The 7,841-nt window shown below is 37.6% G+C and overlaps 1 pseudogene across 1 annotated transcript; it reads left to right on the top strand.

Annotated features, from left to right (window-relative positions):
• Positions 1–5,565: 5,565 nt before the first annotated feature.
• LOC111546125 lies at positions 5,566–6,635 on the top strand (annotated as a pseudogene). The gene has a single exon (XR_002732653.2). The product of XR_002732653.2 is annotated as an L-lactate dehydrogenase A chain-like (transcript).
• Positions 6,636–7,841: the final 1,206 nt, after the last annotated feature.

Here is a 7,841-nt window from a genome sequence, read left to right on the forward strand (position 1 = left end):
GTATTTGACATTTATTATTTTATATACATTAAAATAATGTATATAATATATAACATACAATATATAGTATAAATGAACAAATAGACGGAAGTATTACATGTTCCTTTTTTTTATAGAAAAGGAGAAAAGAAACCAATTAAGCCATAAAAACCCAGTAAAATAAAGCATCAGAGTAGCTCCAAGTGTGGACACATGGACATTTTATAGCTATCTGGAACAATTCATAGTATAATTTGCAAGCTTATTAGAAACATGAGGTGAGCCATAGACAAGGCAGGCTTCTTCTTTGTGTTCACAGCCCTAAAGCTTTTGAGGGGAGCTGCAACAGGCTTATATGACAGATCCCTGTTGGGAGCAGAGAGGCACCACAAGGCTATTGTGGTAATAGCCATAGACACTCATGACCCAGAGGTTGATGCATTGCCTCCTCCTCCTCCTCCTCCTCCTCCTCCTCCTTTTTTTGTTGTTGTTTTTTGAGACAGGGTCTGGCTCTCTCCATCACACCTGACCTATTGCATCCTTCTTGGACACTGTTTTAAGAGCCTGGAAAATATACCACTACCAAAATAAGAATGACATTGTGACACTTTGCAGACTGATATTGTGACACTTTGCAGACCAGGGCAATTCTTTTGACTTCCACCATCTGAAGTGATCATCAAACATCATAGAAAGACCTAGCTTGGGGCTGATCATGGCGACTCAAGCCTGTAATCCCAGAACTTTGAGAAGCTGAGGCAGGAGGATTTCTTGAGGCCAGGAATTCATGACCAGCCTGGGCAACAACAGAGTGAGACCTTGTCTCTAAAAAAAAAAAAAAATTAAAAATTAGCCAAGTGTCATGATGTGCTCCTGTAGTGTCAGCTACTTGGGAGGCTGCGGGAGGGTCTTTTGAGCCTACAGAGAGCTATGATTGCACCACTGCACTCCAGCCTGGGAGACAGAACAATATATCTCATCTCTAAAACAAACAAACAAATTAACAAACAGAAACAGAACTGGTTTTCTTTGGAAAAGCTTTGAAGGCAAATAAAAATCAGAAGGAAGAGAAGAGGGAAAAAATATCCTGTATTTTGTTATGACATAGGCCCTGTTTAAGACACTTACACATATACGATGTCACACATATATTTTGAGTCAATAGGAATTAAATATAGTTACTTACATACAGCAAAGAAAAGTCATAGATTTCCAGGAGCCATCATAGCTTTTATAGGCATGTGCCTAGCCCAGTAGGATTCAATTTTTTATAGGTTTAGTAGGACATCACTAACAATGCAGAGGTAAGCTACACTAACAAAATTATGGGTCCAGATCAAGGATGATAATGGTTTCACTGTACTTTGCCTGTGTCATACCACATTTGGAGTGCTGTGGGATTTGGATGTCATATGGGGACACAAGCTGATTGAGAAACAATGACTGAGGAGAACCAAACCCAGACTGTATAAGGAATAGGTGAAAGGACCAAGGCTTTAGGCCTGGAGGAAGAGAGGGCTTACTACCGCACGTTATGGCTATCTTGCCATATTTTAAGTACTCTTAATGTAGGAAAAGGAATGGATTCCTTCTAGATTGTTCCTGAGATTGGAACTGGTACATGGATAGAAGTTATAGGAGGCATTCAACAGAAGTATTTTCTAATAGGTAGGGAATGATAGAATATCATGTCTCACAAATTACTGATCCTTCATTGGAAGTGTTCAAGGAACAACCAGATTATCCTCAAGCACTTTAAGAGAGGATTCTTGCACTGGAATTGAAGTTGGACCAGTTTGGATTTAAAGTCTAATAAAGGTCTAATACTCTTAAGTTTTTAGATACATCAGTCTTGAAATTCAGTCTCCAAATACTGATTATACAATAAATAAACATTGGCAGCTTTCTATGTGTCGGGAAACAAGAGACATTGTTCCTGCCTAGTGAAGCATTACATCCAGCAGAGGGAATAAGAATTAGGCAGATGATTGGATAAATAATTGTAATTGTAATAAGCATGATGCAGAAATAAAGATTATATGGCAACATATTACACAGGCTCTAATATAGGTTGGAGGGTAAGGGAAGGCTTCTTTAAGAAAGTGATGTTTAAGTGTAGACCCAAAGGCTGAGTTAGCTACTAGGAAACTACTTTTGATTCAGTGTCAAGGTCTAGAAAAGTGTCTTTTATTAGAAAATGGCACATATTGAAAAAGAATTCTGCCTTAGCATTCAACCAGTCTTGAAATGTCCTTGAACACCTCCCATACTTATTGACATTAGCTATTGGCATGCTATTAGTATTGGCTGAAGGTTGATTTTCTTCTTTATGGGAAGTTTTCCTTTGCTTATAACCCAGTCAATTTGCTTTGAATTTATACTTTGGGTCCTTTTAGTTTGAGTGAGTGAATTGTGGTGTTGTTATTGTTGGCTCTGACTGATACCAGGACTCACTATTCTATACTTGTAGGCACCCAAAAGTGTCAGATTCTGAATTATAGTCACAGAGGTAAGTGAAGTTGCTTTTTTGCCCTTGACTTTAGAGCTCAAAAGACTGTTTAAATGCCACTTGAAAAACAAAGAAGTGAGTGAAGAATGGCTCTGGGAGTAAATGAACTCATCCTTCTCCCGAGCATATTTCAAAAACCTACAGAGAGAAATCTTTTATCTAAATTAAAGACGGACCCTCATGAAACCTCAAAGAGATCTGATGATATAAAAGGAGTATACAGGGCTTATGAAGTGCCGGTGGATAATTACAATCTGAGATTTATTGGTGACCACTCTTGTGTCAGTGAAATGTTGGCTGACCAGATAAAACCAGGCATTGGCTAGAGGGAGGACTCTTGAACCACTCAATCTTTTGAAATTTCTAAGGAGTTTTCCAAGGGGAAAAATCAGCATTCACATGCTATGTAGGAAGATCTTTACATACAGCAAATGGATTCAGCTGGGTTAGGTTGCTTCACTTGACAACGTCCAATTCAGTATCTGAGAAATGTCGTCATGCTTTAGGTCTTAGGGATATCCATCATGCCTACTAAGAGCGAAATGAGCATTTCTATGTCTACAAGGTATGTTATTGAATCCATCATGTTAGTTATCTTCAGATCAATTAAGGAATACAACATTGGCATTTAACATGGATCAAATCAAAGACCATGTAATCAGTGTCACCTAAAATATGATTATGAGGACAGTTTTGAATGAAGTTGTAGTTTTCATAGTGTGAGTCATGGTAAAACACTAAGATGGTGGCTTTTGTTTAACACTTGTTAATAGTGAGGCTACTAAGATGCTGTGAGCATGTAGTAATCACCTGAGTCTTTTCCTTATCATAATTGCTCTATCTTCTAGTTAATACTAGATCTGTAGACCAAGTAGATTGTGACTATGACAGGTAAATGGATGAATTTAGGGGGGAAAATTATGAGCATACTTTTAAGGAATAGTTAGGTAATCAAGACTAAAATTTTCAGGATGGGAACTTTTGTTGGTCAATATGTCTGTACACTGAAATGTATCTTTGGGCTTTCAGAAGCATGGTATAATTTCTTCCTCAAAGATCTGCTTGCTATATTACATGGGTACAGAGCCATGGGAGTGAAAGATGACAACCGTAAGAAAGAGACAAAAGAATCTGGCAGCAAAATCAACCCCAGCAAAACAAAGTGGAAATTATAGAAATTAATAAATGGAATGAAATTATATTGCTCAAGTTCTTCAGTTTCTAAATAGGCTTTTATATTCCATGAAATTACTTTACAGTTTTAACTTTTTATTGTACTTTTATCCAAGAGGCTTTGGCTGGAAGTGTGCCCTGATAGGTCTAATGTTAATCAGTTGAATTCTTCTGCATAACTTTCAGGTTTGGTTACTCACTGATTGACTCTTCAAACTTAAATGAATAGTTGAAAGAATAAGGCAAATTGTATTTTTGTTGTTGTTGTTGTTGTTTTTTTTTTTTTTTTTTTTTTTACCAGACATTCTTTTCATTATGGTACTATGTGCTATGATGTCCTTGGGCAAGGAAACATTGCCTTGATATTTCACCAGAGTAAAATAATTATTGATTAGGCATTATTGATTTCTCAATTTCTGCAAGGAATTTGAGCTTCATTCTTGAGAAAAGAGGTGACAGAAAAAAAACACAATATTATATAAATGAGGTTTCTGAGTCAAAGATTAGGTTCATGCAAGGATTCCTATTTTAATTTTTTATTGAGTGTCCAAATTAATGTCAATGTAACAGAATTCAAAGGCAAAGATAAAAGTCCACAGGCTCAATTCTAGCTACAGCACATGTCAGTAGTGCAGTGTCTGCTGTGTGGAAAGACTGAGAAAGTCTCTTAATCAAAATTTCTACAAATCTTTGATATCTGCTTATTTATTTTCTGCAGAACAGGAGCCTCTTCATGTTTGATGTCCCAGAAGCAAGGGCCTGTTTCTGTTGAGTTTGATTATAGAAGAGAGGTCTCCTCCCAGGGAGCTTAGCTGGATGTATCCTGCTTGCTGCCTTAGTTTCTTTTATGGAAGGAGATAAAGGAGGAAGAAGACTACATTATAGAATTGGTAGTTGTTTGTAGTGCTGGCAGAGTCTCAAATGATATTTGTTCTGTTACAGTCACTTCCAACCAAAGGATTCATTTTTGCAGCAGATGAAAGATGGACAGCATGCAAATGCTTGGATTAGACACATTCCAATTGTTTGAAATTCCATGCATTGGTGTCTGTTATATGTGTTGCTTTTCGATATATTTTGCTGCTGTTACATGGGTGCTTACTTAGAACAATTAGTAAGAAAAACCAACAGGATTTGTTTGTAGTCCTTACCAAATATTTGAATAGGAGTCAGGTGACTATTAGAGTGGGAACAAAAAGTGCAGAAGTTTAGGATTTGGCCTTGTTTCAAAAACTGTTAAGTTTTAATGACTCTGATAATGTGTTCAGTCTCTTAAAGGTTATGGGGCTGACATTTTCCACTTTTTTATGGAAAGAGAATTAGATTAATTGTTAGGGTATGTCACTGGGGAACTTTTGCTTAAGGGCTACTTTTGAGTTTATTCCTGGAAAGGAATGAAATTGGCAGAAACAAGGTCAGTTTTCTATTATGTCTGATGACTGTTTCCAGGAAAGTTTGGTTAGCCAAACCACATGGATTCTTGGTCTCTATTGTAAATTGCCAAAAGGGACATCCACCCACGGAAATTGTTACACTTTCTTTTTAAATATTGGCATCTGTAAGCTCCTCATGGTAAGAGGAGTAAAATTTTGAGAAGTCTGAAAAGATATAACTCCTGAGATCCAGCAAATGAAAAACACCGTCTTTCATAAGTGGAAGGTCTATCCCCATGGGATATGCTAGAAGGTTGGAAAATCATTCTCGAAATGAGAGAGACTTTGTGGAGGTGACTCAGCCTTCATAATGGTCTCTGATGAAGCTGGAGTTGATATTTTATAATATATTCTAATTTAAAATGATACTCTTAACAAATCAGCCATTTATATAGTCATTTAACACCTGAGACATTACAATTAAAATAAGAACGACATTAACTGTGCTGCAGCAGCTGCCGCCAATTCTGGATCTCATTGCCGCATGTCCCCGACGACCACCTGACGTGCATTCCCGATTCCTTTTGGTTCCAAGTCCAATATGGCAACTCTCAAGGATCAGCTGATTCATAATCTTCTAAAGGAAGAACAGACCCCCCAGAATAAGATTACAGTTGTTGGGGTTGGTGCTGTTGGCATGGCCTGTGCCATCAGTATCTTAATGAAGGACTTGGCAGATGAACTTGCTCTTGTTGATGTCATCGAAGACAAATTGAAGGGAGAGATGATGGATCTCCAACATGGCATCCTTTTCCTTAGAATACCAAAGATTGTCTCTGGCAAAGGCTACAGTGTAACTGCAAACTCCAAGCTGGTCATTATCACGGCTGGGGCACGTCAACAAGAGGGAGAAAGCCGTCTTAATTTGGTCCAGTGTAACGTGAACATCTTTAAATTCATCGTTCCTAATGTTGGAAAATATAGGCCGAACTGCAAGTTGCTTATTGTTTCAAATCCAGTGGATATCTTGACCTACGTGGCTTGGAAGATAAGTGGTTTTCCCAAAAACCGTGTTATTGGAAGTGGTTGCAATCTGGATTCAGCCAGATTCCCTTACCTGATGGGGGAAAGGCTGGGAGTTCACCCATTAAGCTGTCGTGGGTGGGTCCTTGGGGAACATGGAGATTCCAGTGTGCCTGTATGGAGTGGAATGAATGTTGCTGGTATCTCCCTGAAGACTCTGCACCCAGATTTAGGGACTGATAAAGATAAGGAACAGTGGAAAGAGGTTCACAAGCAGGTGGTTGAGAGGGCTTATGAGGTGATCAAACTCAAAGGCTACACATCCCAGGCCATTAGGACTCTCTGTAGCAGATTTGGCAGAGAGTATAATGAAAAATCTTAGGCGGGTGCACCCAGTTTCCACCATGTTTAAGGGTATCTATGGAATAAAGGATGATGTCTTCCTTAGTGTTCCTTGCATTTTGGGACAGAATGGAATCTCAGACCTTGTGAAGGTGACTCTGACTCCTGAGGAAGAAGCCCGTTTGAAGAAGAGTGCAGATACACTTTGGGGGATCCGAAAAGAGCTGCAATTTTGAAGTCTTCTGATGTCATACCATTTCACTGTCTAGGCTACAATAGGATTCTAGTTGGAGGTTGTGCATGTTGTCCTTTTTATCTGATCTGTGATTAAAGCAGTAATATTTTCAGATGGACTGGGAAAAACATTAACTCCTGAAGTTAGAAATAGGAATGGTTTGTAAAATCCACAGCTATATCCTGATGCTAGATGGTATTAATCTTGTGTAGTCCTAAACTGGTTAGTGTGAAATAGTTCTGATGCACCACTGCCGATTCTGTACATGCTGCATTTGCCCCTTGAGCCAGGTGGATGTTTACTGTGTGTTATATAATTTCCTGGCTCCTTCACTGAACATGCCTAGTCCAACATTTTTTTCCCAGTCAGTCACATCCTGGGATCCAGTGTATAAATCCAATATCGTATGTCTTGTGCATAATTGTTCCAAAGGATCTTATTTTGTGAACTATATATATCAGTAGTGTACATTACCATATAACATAAAAAGATCTACATATAAACAATGCAACCAACTATCCAAGTGTTATACCAACTAAAACCCCCAATAAACCTTGAACAGTGAAAAAAAATGGCATTAACTAATTCATGTATTTATTTCATGCAACAAATATTTATTGAGCACCTTGCAAGGGGCAGAAACAGTGAGAAAAGTGACCAAGATAAAAATATTTCTACTTTCATGATACTTTCACCTTAATGAAGTAATACATTATGGGAAAATGTGTTTTTTAATGTTGTACTTTATATTTCAAAAGGGAAGTATTTGGATAACTTCAGCAGATCTTGCAATCATGATATTTTTGTATTGCTTGGGATATACTCTTGTTGATTCCTACATGTTCTTCATTTTTGCAAACTTGTGATAACATAAAGCTTTTTTGAGACAGGTGGCAGACTTTGCCTAACGTTAGTCTTGAATGCAATAATGTTAACTTACAAAAGATTTAACTTAAGGATGCTACTCACTTGCAGTACTAATTGGATTTCTTTCCTGACCCAGTGAAATTGAGAATTTACTAGATACTCATGATTATACAAAGGTATATCAGCCTGTTCTTTAAATATTATATTATCCCTTTTGTGGAGATACAATCAGGCATTTTCTATCTACTCATTGTGGACATTCTTACTAATAAATCTGAAACTTATTAGTCAAATAGTTGACACAATTAATTTGTTTAGGTCTCAAAAGAAAGGCAAAGTT

The sequence above is a fragment of the Piliocolobus tephrosceles genome, chromosome 11 (genome assembly GCF_002776525.5).
Source record: "Piliocolobus tephrosceles isolate RC106 chromosome 11, ASM277652v3, whole genome shotgun sequence".
In the NCBI taxonomy this organism is placed as follows: domain Eukaryota; kingdom Metazoa; phylum Chordata; class Mammalia; order Primates; family Cercopithecidae; genus Piliocolobus; species Piliocolobus tephrosceles.